Source organism: Pollicipes pollicipes, unplaced genomic scaffold (assembly GCF_011947565.3).
Source record: "Pollicipes pollicipes isolate AB1234 unplaced genomic scaffold, Ppol_2.1 Scaffold_4881;HRSCAF=5763_pilon_pilon_pilon, whole genome shotgun sequence".
NCBI lineage: Eukaryota > Metazoa > Arthropoda > Thecostraca > Pollicipedomorpha > Pollicipedidae > Pollicipes > Pollicipes pollicipes.
This window is the reverse complement of record NW_023596576.1, coordinates 17,517,668-17,538,526: the sequence shown is the minus strand read 5'-3', so window position 1 is coordinate 17,538,526 and position 20,859 is coordinate 17,517,668. Positions and strand designations below refer to the sequence as shown.

The 20,859-nt window shown below is 53.6% G+C and overlaps 1 pseudogene; it reads left to right on the top strand.

Moving 5' to 3' along the window:
- Positions 1 to 4,042: 4,042 nt before the first annotated feature.
- On the top strand, positions 4,043 to 6,841 carry LOC119101567 (phenoloxidase-activating factor 2-like; annotated as a pseudogene).
- Positions 6,842 to 20,859: the final 14,018 nt, after the last annotated feature.

Here is a 20,859-nt window from a genome sequence, read left to right as displayed (position 1 = left end):
CGTCAGCAGGCCGAGGCCGCGGCTGAGGCCGGCCATGTGAGAAAAGGCCGAGAGCACCTGCTGGGAGCGTAGCGAGCTCTGCAGCGCCATGTACGACTCGAGGGCGCTGAGGCCGGTGCCTGCTGGCGCGGTGGGCGGCGGCCGCCCGGGTGGGGACGCCATGGCAGCGGCGGCCGACCGGAGCGGGCGGTAGCGGACTGCCGCCGGGCGGCCAACGCCTCCCCTCCGCTACCAGGCGGCCGACTAACCGCGGAAGGCGGCTGCCGCAGACTCCGGCTTACGCATGCGCCGCCGCAGCGGGCGCTGATTGGCGGGCGGGCGGCGGCGGAGGCCAGCTGCTGCCGCCGCCGCGCTCCCGGCGCGAAAATGGCCGACCACCCGCGAGCGGCGGCGGCGGGGGCGCCGCCGAACCTCCCCCGGGGCGGGGCGGCGCCAGCTGGGGTGACGGAGGTGCGTGAGTTATGCCTGACCGCGACTGCTGGTCCGCGCCACTGCGCCGGCGGTCCACGAGAGACAGCGAGTGTGAAGTCACACGAGGCTGCGGCGAGCATGGCTGTGGGCAGGGATGCGCAAAGAGCACGTCAGCACCAACCTCTTCAGGACCAATGTAGGATGGTTTGGAGAATTCTGAAAAAAACGTGTGAGAGTTGTGCGAGCTTCACAACGCATTCATAGCGCAGATATAGCGCGAGGCGCCACGTCAGACCAGCGCTAGAGGTGTTTTAAGCTTCCACTCGACCCACGTGCTGAGTGGGTGGCGGGCGGCCCGATGGCGTGAGGTCAACGGAAACGGACCATTTGATGTATTTAGGTAAAGCCATGTCCAGAGAAGAGATAGTCTGTTTCCATGTTCAAAAGTGACGCAGAAGTGTCTTTGTGTGCCCGCGCCCGCGCCCGCGTGTGTGCCCGCGCGCTTGAGTGGGAGGAATTTCAAACTGGGTGGCCATGGGAGCATAACGGTCATCACCAGCCCTGCAGAGATTCACTTTCTGGCACTCAACCAAACCTGTGCTCGGCTTCGGGTGGAGTCGGAATGGACTATGGAATCAAACACATCTTTGTGAGTCATGGTGTGTTCGATTCCTTTGATTTACTGTTGTGTGTGACGGAGAAGGACCTTGGATCAGCATAGTTGTCGTAAGTCGACCAAAATGGAAAGGTAACGACACAATGTTTTCTTATTTTGATAGCTCTGATGCGTGCACAACGTGATACAACCTTGTAGAACCATACTTTTAACGAATACAGTTCCATGTTTAGGCCTTCATAACGGCTACAAAACAAACAATCGTCCGAAATGATGCCAAAGGAATCGTCCAAACTGATGCCAAAGGAATCGACTCAATCGGGATGGACTCAATCAAAATGGGTTCAAAAACTGGGGGACGTTTTTTGTATCAAAATCGGAGTCGATTCAAAGCCGATTTGGGCGATTTGGATTCGGAGTTATAACTGAATTCATGCATTTTGAGTTTCATTCGGAATCGATTTCACTGAGGCAGAATCAAGTGCGAGCCTGGCTCCAGCAGTCGCATATTTAATCATCTTGGCACCATCGTCCGCCAGGCACGCATGCATGTATTTTGGTAACAAGTGGATGTGACCTCGTAAGGCACCCACGGAGTTCCTCACGGGATTCTCCTCAGGGAAAATAATGTAAGAGTTTCAAAATGCCTCTTTTGGGATTTGGAGGATAATTAATGTCGTGCTTTTGTGTGCTATAGTGAGCGATGTAAAAATTCACTCGCTTGGCACTCATTTTCACATTTCCCCTGAAAATCTGGAGCCAAAAAGTCGGTAAGGGAGTGTGCAGCCCCGTCCACGTGGGCTTGGCTGCAAGTCTGTCGCCAACAGTCGCTGCGAGCTAAGATGCTCTGTTTGGGTCCGCAGGATGTCATTGCAGGACAGATAATAAAATGAAAACCAAAAAGCAGAACTGAAGCGACAAGAAAAAGTTGGAGCTAAAAATCGTCATTGATCAAAATCATGAAGGTAAGGATTAATGATGTCAAATGCAAATGGGAATTAAAGTAGAAATGGACCAGAGCTAGAGCGTAGAAACATCAATTCAATGGTCCAGAAGAACTAACACAACTTAAAGGGAATGCTCCACGGTTTTGTGCTTTTCACTTTTTGTTACATCAGACGCATACAACTTCATCAGTAAGACGATTTTTCTCGAAATCCTTCTGAATCGCTCAGAGTTTTTATTTCAAGTAGCCGACTCTGCCGAAGAAATCTCATTTGACTCCCTGCGCACTACTATGAAAGTTATGCATTTCACGTACTTTCCTGTTTCCAACGTGTGTGTTTATAATGTTTGGAACACACTTCTGCGCAAAAACGTTTGGGTGATATATGCTGCGAAAGCTTGAGGCATGCTTTTTAGACGAAAGCCAGACATCTAACGTCAGATGTCAGACGTCAGACGTCAGTTGGATGGATGAACCTGATAAATATTACTGAATTTTCCTTATTTGCACGCAAAGTCCAATTTCCTTGCGGAAAATTGGCGGGGACGGCAAAGCCGGTAAAGTTTAAGGAAAGAGGGGGAGGGGGAGCACCAACATTGTTGCAATTTAACATTATGCATGGCATGTGAGCCCTTATTTTTGTACCTTCCGTTGTCAAAAATTGACCTCCCATGAATTAATCCGCTGCTCAAAATAACTTCGGCTTTCAAAGTCCGTATCAAAGCGTCGTTGCACTAGAGGTAAGCTTTCTGACCCCTAAGTTAAAAAAACTTGTCATTCCCCTGTCATTGCCAACAAAAGGAGATAATTTGAAACCCAAATTGGCAACGTTGGGGACACTGCAATAGTCTGACCCCACCACCGCTTCGTGATGGGAGGGACCAAACGGCTAATAAAACCTGTTGACAACCCCATGCTCCGAGCGTATCAGACCGATCGACATCAAATCTGCAGCACTTGATGCCACTTGGTCGATAACCTCTACTCTCTAGAAAACGATAATCTTGGTCCAGGTCAAAAATTCACCGAAAACGCCGAAAATCGGAAACATAGGTTTGCAGGCAAAGCCCATGCATTGAGCTTGTGTGATATCCTTACCACAAAGCCTTCAACAAACAACGTGCCATAGTCAATATCTTATTCTTTTCAGACCATGACGACCTTAGGTCAGGTTAAACGTGACCAAAAACGCATTTATCAGGTCATCAGGCCACCAAATATCAGGCATATATCAGGCAGGCAAATATCACTTCCCAGACAGCCACATGCTCTGCGCCTATGGGACCGATCAGCTCAAAATATTTACCAATCGATACGTCATGGCCATTACCTTATCCTTTCTAGAACAAGGCAAACTTAGGCCAGGTCGGATGTCTCCAAAAACGTCTCAAATCACCAGAAATTAGTTTTTAGACAACCCAATGCTCCGTGCCTGGAGAATGGTCGAAACGTTCACCAATCGATGCACAATGGTCGATAATCTATCCTCCCCAGAAGATACTGGCCTCGAGTCAGCTTGTTTGACATGATTTCGGTGATGACGCGTAGTATTGCATCGTGGAAATCGGGTGCATTCTCCTTTAAATATGGATATTACGCATCAACGTCAAGATTGAATTGGAACAAGTTTGCCAGTTGCGGTAAGGAATCCAGGCAATGTATACTTACCTACTCACGGGATCAGTAAACACACAATGTATCCGAAAGGGCATAGAAATAGTGGCAACATCGAGGTGCAATGCCTGTCACCTACCGAAACAATATCCGTACCAAATCCGACCCCGGCAGCATCGCTTTTCTTGACGCTCCATGAATGGATGTATGCCAAGGAGTCGATCTAGATGAAGACACGCGTTTGTTGGGTGTGCCAGTCTTCTTTACCAGAACTGAAATTTGTACGCGAACGCCGGAGCTGTCCGGTTTGTCTGCGCTTCTACACTCACGAGGCGTCCAAATCATCTGGCGTCATCTGGCGCCATCTGGTGCCTCTGGCGATGCGGCGCAGATGCGTGCTCTCCGGGGAGAGGGTTTGTTTATGAGCGCCGTCAGGCACAGTGGGGAGGCCGTCGCCGGGCAGAGTCTAGTCAGTGGTCGGCCAGCCTCCGGCGCAGTGACACAGCAGCGACACCGCGGTAAGTCAGACCGGCCGTTGTGCGATGATGCTTCGCGGTGTGTAACGGCGATCGGTCGCATTTTGGGGCCGAGTATTAAGTGAACGGACACATGCTCCCACTCATTCGTGTCGCGCATAACCCATGCTTATGCCGATCCTCCGACCTGTGTTCGCATCTGTAAACAGCTGATTTCTTTGCATGGCACCCGGCTCGACGTGTGCCTCATGCATGACAGCACGTGGAAACCGAAGAGCACCGAATTGTTGATGCTCCAGTCGCTGGTCGTTACACCCCGACAAGCTCCGGTCGCTCAGGAGCCCGTCAGGACGCACTGCTGAACCGGGGACCAGCTCCGCAGGCCTGGTGACCCATGAACGTTTTGACCGCTGGCCGACCGCGTAATAGCCCAGACGGCGCGCTAAAAGTTGAAGACATACTCATCCCCGTGTCCGCATACCCCTTGTCGCGTTTCAGATGCAGCCATCGCTTTGGCTTCTCCTGGTGCTTGCGCGGGCGACGTGGGCGCAGAGCTCGGCCGACAACGATGCCTTCCTCAACTCACTGACGGGCGGCGCCGACGCGCCGCCGCCTGCCGGCGCGCCGAGTCCCAGCGCGAGCGACGCCGCCCTGCTGGACGCACTGTTAGGCACTGTCGACGACGGCCAGCCGCCGCCCAAGTGCAAGAGTGTCACCGACACAGCCAGCCTGAGCGACCAAGACTTCCTGGCGGCGCTGACCGGCGGGTGTCAGACCGACAGCGGGCTGGAGCCGGAGCCGGCCACGCCCTGCGAGCGCGGCGAGTTCCAGTGCGTGCCCTACTTCCGCTGCGGCGAGGAGGACATCGTAAGCGACCAGCTGGGCGCCTTCGACATCCGCATCGGCAAGACGCAGTTCGAAGACGAGCACGATTTCCTCACGCACTCGGAATGCGCACGCTTTGGCGACGTGTGCTGCGTGGCGCCGCTGCCGGCGCCGACGCCGCCGGCTGCGCCACCACCGTACGTTCCGCAGTGCGGCCGGCGGCGGCCGGACGGCATCGGCGCACGTATCATCGGCTTCAACGAGAGTGAGTCGCAGTTCGGCGAGTTCCCCTGGATGGTGGCCGTGCTGCGCGTGGAGGAGCTGGGCGATGAGGTGCGCCACTTTTTCGTGTGCGGCGGCTCGCTGATCCACCAACAGGTGGTGCTGACGGCGGCTCACTGCCTGCAAGACCTGGAGGGCTCGCGTCTCGTGGTGCGGCTCGGCGAGTGGGACACGCAGCGCGAGTCTGAGGTGCTGCCGCACCTGGATATCGAGGCGGACGGCTTCGAGCCGCACCCCGACTTCGACCCGAAACGCCTGCGCGATGACGTGGCCCTACTGTTCCTGTCCGAGCCCGCGCCACTGCAGGAGCACATCGACACCCTCTGCCTGCCGACCGCTGATGTCAACTACAACCGCGCCGACTGCGTTCGCCACCGGCTGGGGCAAGGACGCCTTCGATGACGGCTTTTTCCAGACGGTGCTCAAGCAGATCGAGCTGCCGCACGTGCCGAGGCGGGCCTGCCAGCGCGCGCTGCGCAAGACCCGGCTGGGCAAGTACTTCCGGCTAGACCGGTCGTTCACGTGTGCCGGCGGCGTGGGCGGCGAGGACACGTGCACCGGCGACGGCGGCTCACCACTCGCCTGCCGCGACCCGCTCGACCCTGAGCGCTGGGTGCAGCTGGGCGTGGTCTCGTGGGGCGTGGGCTGCGGCGTGCCCGGCGTACCCGGCGTGTACGCGGACGTGCGCCACCAGCTCGACTGGATCGAGCCCTGGCTACATCAAGTCGAGCAGCGGCAGCAGCAGCGTGAGCAGCAGCTCCTCCAGCAGGGCCAGCAGCAGGGCCTCTGAAGGGGGCCGGAATGCCGCCTCTTCACGGACGACTGGGGCACTGTGGGCGAGCAGCAGACCAACGAACTTCAAGAAAAGGAACTGACAGGGTCGATGGACAACAGGTAGACCACATAGACTGGATCTCAGAACTGTGTCTGCCGAAATATTTGCACAAGATTACGGACGCCTGAGAGGCGGAGGCGAACATAGAATCACTTACAATATTCCTGATCAGTTCCCTTTAACCATCATATTCAGCCCACACCTATAGTTGGCCAAGCCTCGTGGCCGCAAGCAGTGACATAGTTGTTTGCTATTTGACTCATATTGACTCATAGAAGACTTGTCCTTAGTCATCATGGTGTCTATAGGCTGCTCTTGTTTCAGCCCGTCGACTGATACCACGTCACTCAGCATTGGAAGACTGAACGAACAACGAGGTGGACATGTATCAGCCCCTCACAGTAGCATTAATTCTTATCGGCAAACACAGTTAAGATGATAGGACGGCGAGACGTTTCCTGTATTCTACGGGTTCATTGCCATTATACTATGACTAGTAAATATCCTGAGCTGGGTGTGTTATTCATTCAGATTGAGATGGTTTGGGCAACCAACATTGAGGCGTGGTTAACATCTGGTCCGCATGACGAAATGCCAGTTTAAACAGCCTGTTACTTCACTATCGTGGTGCACTGGTTGAAGGAATCCAGACACCCAAACCGTGTCCTCAGATTATCAACAATCACGGGCATCGTCGACATACTGCGGCCTCCCAAGCGTGTCTCGCCACAGAAACGGCCTGTCCCTGACCGAGTTTCTGCTCGTCTGTGGTCTGCTATTCAGAATCGGGGCTGTCTAATCACTAAGTAAACAAAAAATGATGATCCATAAGCGCAGCACACAGTGTTTTATTGGCAAAGGGCATCATAATCTAACCACAAAATGATGGCATCGTAATGATATAGTTACGTCAATTACCACCCAACAAAGGTAAGAAAAAAGTGGGATGAATGCATCACCTCGCAGGTCATCAAGTGGGCTGATTGCATCACTTCGCAGGTCACCAGATACTGAAGACAGCATGATGAAAACCACAACTGCGCTGCAGGCTGATCCCATTATGATCATCTCGCACATCCCTGCATGTCGACTGCAGCACAATTTATAGTTAGACAAGTTAGGTCATTCATAAGCTCAGCACAGCTTAAGAGCCAAACAGCCGTTGACTTCGCTCGGTCGGCTTGTTACATTAATTGTGATGAAACCCTCAGTTATCATGAACGTGGTTGTGGTAATGTGCAGGCTCACTGTTGCCAGCCTGCACATTGTTGTTACTCAAAACACACAACCCAAGAAACCAGGGGTCCAATGCCTTTCTACCATACATCAAATAAAGATGGTTCGTTTTGCCAGACGGCGAACAGCTCATCATGACGGAAAGCGTGATTGCGTAACCAGAGAGGTCTCGGGACGACTGCGTGTCTCTCTAATACCCTTCAAACGTCTCATGTCCATGGAACTAAACTAATCACAGCGCAACCACTTGACGGGTCTGTCTTAGGCCATTGCTGCTGTGTAATACGCATGCCAGGGCTCTAAACACACGCCTTGAGTGAAGACGCACAAAAAGGCAACAGCGAAACGTTCGGCAGGTTTGATAAATGTGTTTGAGGGCCTTATCCCCATCAGTTTTGGTATTCCAGTTCCCTGTGGCGCTGCCGGAAAAAATGACATCAAAACGGAAAAGTGCTGAAACCCACACCTCCGATCGTTTTTGGGAAGTGTCGCTCTTGCTACATGCAACGGTGCGTTTGCCGTTGGCTGCGGGACAGTATTCAGTCACCGACCGCGAGCCGCCACGACACCACGGAAGGCCGTGGGCGACGTCCGCTCCGCAGCGGAAAGGCACACGTGGAGTGCCCTCAGAGTGCACCATAGCACTCTCCGAGTGCACCAGAGCGCCCTCAGAGCGCCCTCAGAGTGCACCACAAGCCCTCATAGCTCCCTCCGAGTGCGCCATAGTGCCCTCAAGTGCACCACAGAGAGCCCTCAGAGCGCCCTCAGAGTGCACCACAACGCCCTCAGAGCTCCCTCCGAGTGCGCCATAGTGCCCTCAGAGTACATCAGAGAGCTCTCAGAGCGCCCTCACAGAACCTGTGGGAAGCATTAGATCACCCTCCGCGTGTCGGAGCAGCGACAGGACCGCCCCCAAAGCGCGACCGCCAGCCACCGCGGCCGTCGGCCACATCACGCCCCGTGCCGTGACCTTGTCTGCCGTTCGGGTCAGCGTGCAGCGGCGGCGGGGGACATCGAAGGTCGGCGCGACGGACCGGCAGCAGTGCGGTGCTGGGTACTCCATCGCCACACCGGCACCGCCGCGGCCTGCGCCAGCTGTCAGCACCGAGCTGAGTGGCAGGCGTGCCGCTCGGCCGTCACCACCCTGTTTATTGTCCTTTCACATACATGCGCTCCGTTGGTAACAAGTGTGACCCCATTCTTTCGATAGGCAGGTTTGGGGTGCCAGCTTATCTTCTCCACGCTTTAGCATGGAGCATCCCAGCACAGTTGTCATCATGTGAGTGTATCACAAACTTTCACGGTCAGCTTCGCTGGAAGCCGACACCTCCCGCGCCCGCACTCACCCGGATCCTCTCGTCTATTCCCGCTCCCTATACCACCGCGACCCGACCCAGACACGGGTCACGTGACCACTGGCCAATCAGCGCGCACCACGTTGGGTTGCGCCCCGGCACACCGCGCCAGTCAGGGTGGCCCAAGCTTGGACCGGCGCGGACCGAACCGGACCGGCCAGGCCACGTCAGGTTAGGCCATCCGTTGCAAAGTCTTGTCTCTCGCGATGTAAATTAAAGAATGGATCACTGAGAAATATAACAGTTACATGGTTTCACAGGATATAAGCGAGTTATTGCCTTATAAGCTCAGATCTTATTGCTTAACTGATTTCTGGGATCACTGTTTACACTAAGCGATGTTCGTTGTGTGAACACTCACTCCCATCATTCCATCGTAAAATTCCAGTTCAACGGCAGAATTTGGTGGCGAAGCTTTAGCGTGTCGCAATGCTCTGCACGGCCCACCCCGCCCTCCGACCTCAGCTGATCTTGAGTCGCCGCTGCCACCCACTATAGGTCAGTCAGGAGCAGCTATATATATATATATATATATATATATATATATATATATATATATATATATATAGCTGCTCCTGCGATATAACAGCGAGCACCAAAGCTACCCAAATCCACTCATCCCGTCAGGGATAAGTTGAGAGGCAGACGCTGTAACCGGAAGGATGCTTTTGACATTTAGGTAGAAGAAACGTATTCAAACAACGGAAGTAGGAAATAATGAGCAAAAGGAGGAAATTATGTTCATAAAGATATAACCCATTTTGACGTGCAGTTTGCTTGACATACGTTAAATATCTTTGCTGAAATTATGCTATCCTCACCCTCAAATTTTTTGCTTTCTTTTGAGCGGTTCTTGCAGTCGTAATTTCCTGTTGCGTTGGGTGTTTCAGCCCCACCTCTCCCCATTTTGGGACAAAAGTGACTAAATCTGGGAAATTTGTTCTGGAGCGTAATTTGAGGTAGGTCTGTTGCAACAACCGATTATTTGCTGTAACATTTTTCCCTGTCCCCTCTCATTGTTAGCCGCGAACAGTGTCCCTGGGCTATTGTAACTATTGGATTTCATGGCGTGCTTCAAACGGCATATCCCTTTCTACGGTCTACTTCTTTATTTTGACGACGTCTGGACGGCATCGTAGTTTAGGCCGTTGGCGCCGCATGTAGCGAAATCTACAGAGACAGCTCAGGAGTCCACACTTGCGGACATGCAAACTAGAACGGCGCATGAGTAATGCTTTGTTTTCTGCGTTAGGTGTCAGCTGCTATCTGACGATGTTGTCCTGTGTTCAGTATTGTTCTAAAAAATGAGGTAATTTTTCAAGAAACCGGTGGAAATTCGAATAAAAACAATGCGATTCCGACAAATTGCAAAGTAAAGATAACGAAGTTTCCAGAAGAACGTTCGACACCAGAAGTAATAAACAGATTTCGAGCCCACTCTCACCATTGCGCTGGTTCTCGGAATAGGTTCCCGCAACCCATTTCACCGCTCTTTCCTCCTACGTTTGTTGGTCTTCGAGTTCCGACGCATGGGGGATGTATTCCGCCGGCCAGTATGTCATCAGGTCTTCCTGTGCACTCTGGCTGTAGTCACACCGCGAGCGTCTCACACCGGTACCGTCCCTGACGTCATCTCCCGCTGTTCTGCAGGCAAACAGGTTTTGGAATTCGGGACCAGGGAGAGTGGGGAGCGGCCGGGGTCTACCGAGAGAGAAAACAAAGTGCCTTGATGGTACCTCAGCAGAGCACGCTGGGTTCACACCTCAGCAAAGCACGTTGGGTTCACACCTCAACAAAGCACGCTGGATTTAGCGCTGTCGGGTGGCCGCACAGAGCAGAGAGATTGGAGGCGGGGCCTCGCCATCATCACATCTGTCTCTGCAGGCGATTTTCGTTGCATCTCCCAGCGCCAGTGCACACGTCCGCACTCCAGTGATGCGCGGCCATAGGTGCCGCCCGGGATGGTCCCGTCTAACATGATCTGTTCTCCTTGGTTTGGGTCTGTTGAGTTGTGTTCTGTTCCGATCGGGTGCTGCTTCGTTCTGTTCCTTCCCCCTGCTCTCCTCTGCCCGGGCCTAGTTTGGCCTGGCTCGGTTTAGTCTGGTCCACACTCGCACCACCACCCGTAGCAGGAGTCCGCTCATTTCCAGCGCCGGTGCCGGCTTCTCCGCTGCGCGGGCGGCGGCGGCGGCGGCGGCGAACAGCCTGACGCTCGACCGACACTCTGTCCAGCGCGCCGCACGCCGCTGCTTCGTATGCACCGCGGCGGCGGCTATCAATAGCGCTAACGACCGGACAGCCGGACCCACCGGCGGACGCAGGTGACGGCCATTTTGTGGGCCGTGACGCGACGCTGCAAACCACGCCGTCCGCCGCCAATTTCGGTCACGACCCGCTGATTGCGATGGACGACGTGATCTGCAAGAAATTTCGGGCCGGCCGCCGTCCACCAATCGGCGGACAGCGGCGCGGTCAGCGCGGCGGTGATTGGTTGTCGGGAAAGCTCGCAGTTAATGGTTTTTGTCGCTACTTGTCCGGCAGTCAATTGGTTTGATGGCCATCGTTGAAGATATGACGTTGCAATCTTGCATTAATGCCAGGCCTCATCTCGCATTCAGCTTTTTGCTGCTCGAATGGCTGGCTGTGCTGTCGAACAACGACGCACGCCACAAATGTATGGTTTCAGAAGACGCCTGGAGTTCGATGTGCGGTTTCTGAAGACACGAAGCGCCCGATGCACGGTTTCTGAAAACGCGTGGCGACCTGATCACCGCCAAGTGCGCCTAGAACACTTAATGCCAGTGTTCTTGCATGCAGGACCGAGCTAAGACTATAGAGCACAAAAATGGATAGGCACGTTTTGTTTAAGATCATGCAAGACGGAAAGATCAACGTTTGGCAGCGCAGTGGGCAGATTATTTCTTGAGCATAAGAAACAAACACATTCCATGTCCTTAATCGCTCATATATTTGATATGGCTCGTTTTCTCAAATCCATCCAAGTGAACACTGCTGTCGCTCAGCCGTGGTCTAACGTCACAAAATTCGCACAAGCCTGCATTTCATAAACGGCTGGGCCGTCTTAACTGTCCTATTTTACCACGAGTCAACGAGCTTGGTGGTTGATATGCATGGTCAGAAGCAGAAGCGCCATGTGCGACAAGCGAGTTCAGTGAAATGCACGCGTTCAGTTCGAAGCTTAATAGCAGCAGACATTTCGACGAATTATAACGCTTGAAAGTGTTCCGATGTCCAAGAAGATTTACTGACGTTGTCACTAAAAAAACACACTGTCAGTCTTTATCATTGTGGGTGGCTGAGCCTGATTCAAACAGACGAGATCAGAGAATTGCATCAAGCGCGTCAGCTGCAATAGCGCCACGGTCAGCTGGACCCAATGTGTCCAGATAAGATCGCTGCTGACAGTTGTATGGACGTCAGTCGGGGGCGGCTGTTAGCAGAGGTGCCTGCTGGTGCATCCGCTTATCCCCTAAGTCGGTGAGAGGAGATGAGAGCGGGACAGATGGAGTGATAAAAGCAGAGTAGACGAGTAGGGAGGAGAGGAGTGGAAAGAGGAGAGGAGAGGGGAGAAGAGAGGAGATGGAGAGGAGAAGAGAGGGGAGAGGAGAGGGGAGGGAAGAGGGGAAAGGAGAAGAAAGGGAAGAGGAGAGGGAAGGCGAGGGGAGAAGAGAGAAAAGGAGAGCATTAGGGAGGTGAGGCGACCAGCCCGAACGGGACAGGACACGTGATGAGAATGTAGGAACAAATTAAAAAAGAGCTGAGAACGGGAAGAATGAAGGGAGAAAGAGAACATATAGGCAGGAACCCGTTGCACCGATAAAGCGCAAGCAATAAGGCGGAAGGGAAAATGAAAAAAAGACGCGGGGAGATGTAGCTGTTGCCGTGTCCGCCAACATATCTCTTTTGAGCCGTGAAGTAGACGCCGTAGACGTAAACGTAGACGTAGACGCGTAGATGCTGGCCTGTACAGCACGGAAAGAACGGAAGCATGCTCGGCTGAGCTTCGTTTCTCCTCGGTTGCAGCATTGTCAGACAAATTTGTTCTCGCCCTGTTTCGATGCCGAGTTTTCTGAATGACCTTGCTCCACGCGGTATCACATGCTCTATAGCTGAAGTGCCTCCCACGAACCCGGTTGCGGCCAGCAGAGCCCGTTGCCCTGGTTGGGCGCGCTTCAGCGGATACCTCCCAAAATACATGATGACGTCTTCTGCAGTCGGCGCCGCCCCTCGGTCGCCCTGGCCTGGCCCGCAGCACAGCCGGCGCCGCGGGACCCCGCGGAAAAACCCGGCTGGCGGCGCGCCGTCATCGTCGCCATCCATCAGCGGCACGTGTAGAATGCAGGGCGAATTAGCATTGTGTCGGCCATTTGTCTCCAATTCGCGCCGTTCCCATCTGTGACGGGGTGGCTGACCGGGTCGCCACCCGAACCTCCTCCCACTACGACTGCGGGAGAGGAGTGACTGGTGACTGTCTGCAAACTCGTGGTGAAGCGCTCTGCGGCTTATCAGCACCGAACACGCTTTCACGGAAGTGGTGCGCGATATGGTGCCTGTTATGAACATCGCGAGTGTACAGCTGTTCAACATTCCATTGTCCAAATAGAAAAAGTGCTGGGTGCCATACAATAATAGAAGTTTAATGAGAGTCAATGGAACATTCATGACCGAAAGAAGCGAATTAATTATCGGTATTCACACGCGATAATGATGCTCACGAACAGCCATTAGTCAAGAATTGCTCAGTTCTTGTCGCCGCGCGCTATGAGTTATTTGCCGCCGGACGTGGCCTATTGTGGCTGCTGGCGTCGTTGACGGAGCTGCAAGCGAGGCGCTTCGGGAGCAAGCAGAGCACCACGTCAGGGATGGGCGACCATGCGTTTCAGGAGTGAACGGGGCACCACATCAGGGATGGGCGACCATACGCTTCAGGAGTGAGCGGGGCAACACACCAGGGATGGGCGACCATGCGCTTCAGGAGTGAACGGGGCACCACATCAGAGATAGCGACCATACGCTTCAGGAGTGAGCGGGGCACCACATCAGGGATGGGCGACCATACGCTTCAGGAGTGAGCGGGGCACCACATCAGGGGTGGGCGACCATACGCTTCAGGAGTGCACTGGGCATCACACCAGGGATGGGCGACCATGCGCTTCAGGAGTGAATGGGGCACCACTTCAGGGACGGGAAACCATACGCTTCAGGAGTGAGCGAGGCACCACACCAGGGCTGGTGACCATGTGCTTCAGGAGTGAACGGGGCACCACATCAGGGACGGGCGACCACGGGCTTCAGGAGTGAACGGGGCACCACACCAGGGCTGGGCGACCATGCGCTTCAGGAATGAGCGGGGCACCACATCAGGGCTGGGCGAACATGCGCTTCAGGAGTGAACGGAGCACCATATTATGACTGAGCGACCACACGCAGCTGGAACGGTCACCACCTTCGTGACCACGAATCACGCACTCTTCATGCTGTTTCAGAACAAGTGCCGCTTAATTTCTTGGCATGGTCTCGAGATATCAGTGTCATGTCTGTGTTGCCTTTCCATTCAATGCATTTTCAGCACACTCGAATTTGTTACAGTGAGTTAGGAGATGCCGCATCATTTCAGCATATATACTTGTGCTGAAAGGCCTGCAGGGGCGCTGGAGCAGGGACGCTCCATCGACTTTTTCCGACGGGCAAGCAGATGTTGTGGCCTTCTAAGGAAGAACTGGAGTCCAATTACGATCCCTACATATTTTCTTTTCTGAGGTTTTGCACACCTTTGTAAGAAGTGGATCTTCTTAGCGTATATATAGATAGATGCGCGCGCGCGCGCGCGCGCGCGCGTGTGTGTGTGTGTGTGTGTGTGTGTGTGTGTGTGTGTGTGTGTGTGTGTGTGTGTGTGTGTGTGTGTGTGTGTGTGTGTGTGTGTGTGTGTGTGTGTGTGTGTGTGTGTGTGTGTGTGTGTGTGTGTGACAGTATAGGCCTTCTCTTGGCCTGGGGCCTCTCACGTCTGCCCAGTCTCCTCTGCCCAGTCCTCTTGGGCTGACGAAGCTTTTTGTGCTTTTCTTGAGACCTCCTGTTTACCAATGGGCCTGATGTTGGCCAGATGCTGATGTTGGGTCTCCAACAGAGGCATGCATCACCACCTACGCGCCTAAAGACCGTATTTTTGATGCGATGAAATGTTCTGAGTGGTAGCAAGCATCATGGAGCCCTTTAAAATCTAACTGCGGTCAAAAGCATACGTTCCCCTTTGGCAGATGACAAACGGGACGTCCTCTCCCTCCTATTACCCTCCTCCCTCGTTAGTGCCGAGCCGAGCTGAAAGATTTAGACACCGCCCGCCATGCCAAATATATCAACCAAACGGTTGCATAAGTAGCTTATCACTTTCGTGAACCATCCCTTAGCTGTGCTGATCAGCCGTGCTAAAGGCTTGAGGACCAGCAGATCGCCGCCAGGTGCTCCCTCTCTGGCACAGCTCCTCGTCGCTGAGGCCGGCGGAGCACCGGGTGGAGTAGGGGAGGGGTAACGCTCCGGCTGCGTTGTCCGCCGCTCGCAGCCGGGCCGCTATGAGCCCCGCACCGCCGCCGGGCGCGCCGCGGCGGCGTGTGGGAACGACCTCTGCCGGCCGGCCGACGAATTCCGCTCGTGATGTACGACGTGTGGAGGTAATTGAATGATCCCGGCGCGCGACTGGTTACGAGCACGAGCACCAGTCATGAATGGCGAGTGTTGTTCCAGCGCCGGAGATGACCGCGGAGGAGGTGTGAAGTGAGGCCGTCAGTGGTCGGGCGGACATGTGTCCGGTCACGCCGTGACCTCAGGTCATGTCCGAGCGGCGGTTTGTGCGCTGTGGAGTCACGATGGAGTGATGCTCTAGAGAGGAAAACATGGGCGGATGGCTTGATGCAGACATGGATGGCACCAGCGTTATCTTGGGAGAGAGGCAGAGAGACGGACAGGCAGAGCGACGAGGCACAGAGGAGACGGAGTCAGAGGGACAGACGGAGGAACGGGGGAACAGAGTGGCAGAGAAACAGAGGGGCAAAGGAGTAGAAATCCAGGAAAAGGGAGAGAGAGAGAGAGAGAGAGAGAGAGAGAGAGAGAGAGAGAGAGAGAGAGAGAGAGAGAGAGGGAGAGAGAGAGAGAGAGAGAGAGAGAGAGAGAGAGAGAGAGAGATAGAGAGAGGAGAGAGAGAGAGAGAGAGGAGAGAGAGAGAGAGGGAGAGAGAGAGAGAGAGAGAGAGAGGAGAGAGAGAGAGAGAGAGATAGAGAGAGAGAGAGAGAGAGAAGAGAGAGAGAGAGAGAGAGAGAGAGAGAGAGAGAGAGAGAGAGAGAGAGAGAGAGAGAGAGAGAGAGAGAGAGAGAGAGAGAGAGAGAGAGAGAGAGAAAGAGAGAGAGCTCTTGCCTAGGCCTGCCTGACGGCTCTGGGAAAGGCTCCACTTCAGCCAGATCTACTCACAGCTATTTGCAACACTAACCAGATAGCTATTAAGTCCTGCCGCACTTCCATCTGGTGCAATCCTTCACGCTGATATCCGTGATCAAGTGGCATAAATTACCCGTTGAGTAACCCCAACACCCACTGAATTATCACCTGGTAGTATTGTACAACAGCAAAGTCATATATATCCGCCACCAATGCAGCCTTTAATCACGCAGGCCCATACCAATTAGCGGAGTGTAGCACCATCATTACGTGGCAGAGAAACCGCTAACGGCGGCTGCTTGTGACGCCCGGAGAGCGGAGTTCCCTGTGCATCTAACCGCCCCTGATCGGCCGGGTGCCGGCGGCTGCCTGAGACCTGTGCCGGTCACAGGGCCGTCCGTGCGGGGTCCATCCACAGGGCCGTCCGTGGTCCGTTCACGGAGTCGGCCGCGACCAGCCGAGCCTCTGGCGCGGGTCTGGGAGTTAACGTGACACGCCGGTCGTGCGGCAACACGCCCCGCCCCGCCCCAGGGCCGGCGGGACGGCCGGGAGGGGCGTGGGAAGGCGGCCACGCTCGCAACTCCCAACCCAGGCGCTGTCAATCGGCGCCTGCAAAAAGCGGCCTTCCCATTGGTGCTGTCATCTAGCGGATGATTATCAGACTTGTTGGCGAGACCCTGGAGGTGCGAGAGATCGCGGATGAGCCGGAAGTCTGTCGACAACGAACGCTCTCGGAATGTTAATTGGAGGACATGCTTAAATTACGTTACGCATGGGAGGGGAGGGAATTGTGACAGAGCATAGCCGAGTGGCAATAAGGGGGAGGGTTTTTTTGATTGCGTAAGATTTTACTCATGCGTGGTTGGGTTGCAAGGAATGTGAAAACCTCCAAAAAATGTTTTAAAGCATTTTGACACCGGATAGCGTTGGCTTTCTTTTATGACAAGCAGCACGTCCTTCATTTCTGCAACACCTCATTTCTATCACATGTCGTTTCCATCACACCTCCATCTCAATTTGAGGCCCAACGGACCTTATTTTTGAGACGTTACGTACTTATAGCACAGCGCAACCAGAAGGAGCCGGTTTCACTCAATGCAACCAGTGTGCAACCATGAAGAAGGGGTTGAGAAATGAGGAAACATACGTAACGTAGGTTATGGATGGCCCCTTAAACATGCTAGATTAAAATTGCATCTTATATCTATCTCAAAATCAGGATTTACCACGTTGCAAAATTAAGGCAGCAGTAATAGCCGTATTTCTCGGAGAAAAACCGGAAGAATGCCAATAACGACGGATCGATACTTCGGCAATATGTACTTATTGAAACTATAGCAGAAGTACATACTTCTGCTATTGTTTTCATAAAGGCGTATTGTCGAAATATCGAACCCATCTAAATCTCCATTCTCCCGGTTTTTTCTCCGAGAAAAAGAGCTATTACTACTGTCTTATCCATGTGAATATTGTTTCTCACAAATGCACTCAACAACTTACATAACATTGGAAAATTATTTCGCGTTTGGACCTTGCTGCTCGTTCTAAACAATCTAACATTATAAAACTTGCACACACAGACCAATTTAAGTGAGCACATTACTCATTTTTACGTTTATTTTAGTAACCCAGTTGTTTTTTCTTTGACCTGTCGATATTTTTGTCTTATTGTGACGCGTGACGTGAGGTCAGGCCAGCAGATGCTACCCCTCTATCACACCAGCCTCTCTGTGACGCGGGACGTGAGCTCAGGCCGGCAGACGTGGCCCTTCTACCACACCAGCCTCTCTGTGACGCGGGACGTGAGCTCAGGCCGGCAGACGTGGCCCCTGTGCCATACCAGCCTCCCTGTGACGCAGGACGTGAGCTCAGGCCGGCAGACGTGGCCCGTCTATCACATCAGCCTCTCTGTGACGCGGGACGTGAGCTCAGGCCGGCAGACGTGGCCCCCTGTCCACCAGCCTCCCTGTGACGCAGGACGTGAGCTCAGGCCGGCAGACGTGGCCCTTCTACCACACCAGCCTCTCTGTGGCGCGGGACGTGAGCTCAGGCCGGCAGACGTGGCCCCTGTGCCATACCAGCCTCCCTGTGACGCAGGACGTGAGCTCAGGCCGGCAGACGTGGCCCTTCTACCACACCAGCCTCCCTGTGACGCGGGACGTGAGCTCAGGCCGGCAGACGTGGCCCCTGTGCCATACCAGCCTCCCTCTGACAGAACGCCTACGGGGAAAACCCAGGCACAGCGTCTAACCTTGATGGTAGTCAAATTATAAGAATGCTGACTGCTCTCCTTCCCCAAATGCAAGCCATGGGGAAAGCATGCGTTCTCTCCGTCCTGGGACTTACCACTTTCTATGTTGGTTCTGCTTGGATCCACGGCTGCGTCGGTCCCTCCTTCTCACCGGCCCGGCTGGCGCGAAAGGCGCTGAGTGCCGGCCAACCAACTGGCCCGTGCTCTGACAAGCATGAAGGCAAAGCTACCAGGCATTTCTTATGTTTTCACATGGAAAAATGCATCACAAAACTTTGCTTAGATATTTATAACTCGCTTCCGTTTGCGAAAATCGCTGCAGTGCCTTTCATGTAAGAAAGCATCAGTGTCTCTGGTTGATATTATTGGCTATTTCCATTTAAGTAGCCATGCATTGCGCTGTAGTGCGACTCGTTTCCGATTACATGACGTGGGCACTACATTTAGGAGAACCGCAAGGCTATCATGCATGTTATAAAGAAGAGTGAAGCTTGCTCTCCCAGCCTCAAGCGTTAATTTTCGAAATACAGCTCACTTTGTAGACATTCATAATTTTGTAAGACCACGTTTATATACAGGCCCAGGTGGCGCAGTTGTTTTGCCAAGTTCGTGTCTTGAATAGCTTGTCCACTGGGGTCTGACCGGGTAGGAATATTTTTCTCCTATCCGTGTCGGCATTAGGACCTCTAAATAGCCTGTTTGGTATGACGGGGAACTTTGTGGCGCTCTGACCCAAAGCACAATCTAAAACACTGCAATCACCCCCACCCTGCTGCTTCACCACCCAACCTCAGCCTTGTGTCAGCGTCACGACCGTCCCAGTGGGAATCCCGCCCGAGCACCTGCACCAGCCCTGAAGACCGGTTCCTATGTGGGATACAACTCAGCAACGGGGACAGCCTGCGGTAATCGCAGAACTGCCCCACCACTCATCTCCTGCCAGAAGCCCTCGCTCTGAAATTGTCGTTGCTGACCTGAAGCGTTTAGGCTAAGCCAAGGGTGTCATTTTTTGTGGATTATTGGGAGGGAGGGGCGGAAGCCAAAGGCCCGACAACCTACTCCCCTTCCCCTCCGATTTTTTCACCGGATTTAGCCCACTTTATTTTGATTGAAGACAATATACCTTTTTAATTTTGATAATTTATAAAAGTCTTTAATTTAAGCAGTATAGAAGTCATACAGGGCTAGACCCAGGAAGCAGGCTCTGGACGCACGCGTCTCTTCTGATCGACACGTGGAAACGCCCCTTTAGAGGCCACCTTAAGGCGCCGATGGCGCTCTTCTATGACGATCATGGAAGGCGGCGTGCATTTTGGTTGTGGGGGACGGGGACGGAAGATTCACAAAAGAACACAACTCGACACCCGTGAGCTAAACTAAACCGAAACCTTACAAACAAATGTTGCACCGTTAAATCTTTTCAGGAGCTCCACCGTGTGTGTGCAAGTTTGCAATGAGGGATGTTGGCATGCTTTGTTTTGTTTTGGGCGTTTAGTTCCTGCCGTGCAGCGCCCACCCACTAATTGCTGACCACTCGGTAGTCCTGCGCCCGCTCACCTTGTAGCAGAGGCTATGCGTGCTTTAAGCAGGATGCTGTATGTGCTGAGGTAGCGTTGGGTGGGGACTGGGGCGGCCGAAGACCGTCCTCTTCCGGTGGCCGGTTGCGACAAGAGCCCGGTGTGTGGGGTTCCAGCGTGAAGGTGAGGAGGTGGCAGCTGGTTGCAGTCGGGCTACAGTCTGTGGCTGATCGCTGTCGAATTGCAGTCAGAGGCCATCCACGAGTGCTTTTATTGCCGGCGTATGCATTCAGTATGCGCTTTCCTGGACGCACTTTAGAACGTATACCCACCAATCTGTGCGATTAAAACCCTTGATGCACGACTTTTGATGTCTTAATGTACCGCGACATAAAAAAGTAGTGAAGTCTCCGTTATTGTCATTTTTCCAAGTTACGAACCACCGTCACGGCGGCAACTGGCAGTACACAGCTGGCGAAATAGGAGCTTTTTCTGGTCAAAAGCACCTTCAGACCAAGGCTACACGAGGCCCTGTGCTTTTGCTCGCTCCAGGAAGGCTCCAACTGTAAGTCTGGAGGCTCCCTGAGTTTAAGACGCTTGCGAGTATCAAAATATCCTTAAGACGCAAATATGCAACTAGAAAGGTACCGAGGTGTCACTATCGGCAGCAGCGAAATAGTATAGGTGGCGCAAAATAGATCTGGAAGAATATTCGTGACCTAGCGGTGTGAAAGGTATACGTATGTTAGCCATCGAAGCCTAGATGGCGGTAGCCCTCCCCCAATGTGCTTCCATATGGAGCCTCTGCCTTGAGTTATTTCAGCAATTTCGTGAAAAATACCGTCAGATTCCTTTCCATATTGCGCCAGGACCGGATTCAGACCTTGGTTTTATGGTACATTATACGTTAACTAGTACACTGTCTGCATCCTTGTGTCTGGGGTGCCCCTGATCCCAGGCATGGAGTCTGTTTGCCTAAGCTTGGGGAACAGCTTTGCCCAGGATGGCAGGACGTCATCCTACGTGAACTTGGAACGCGTTCCGTCTGG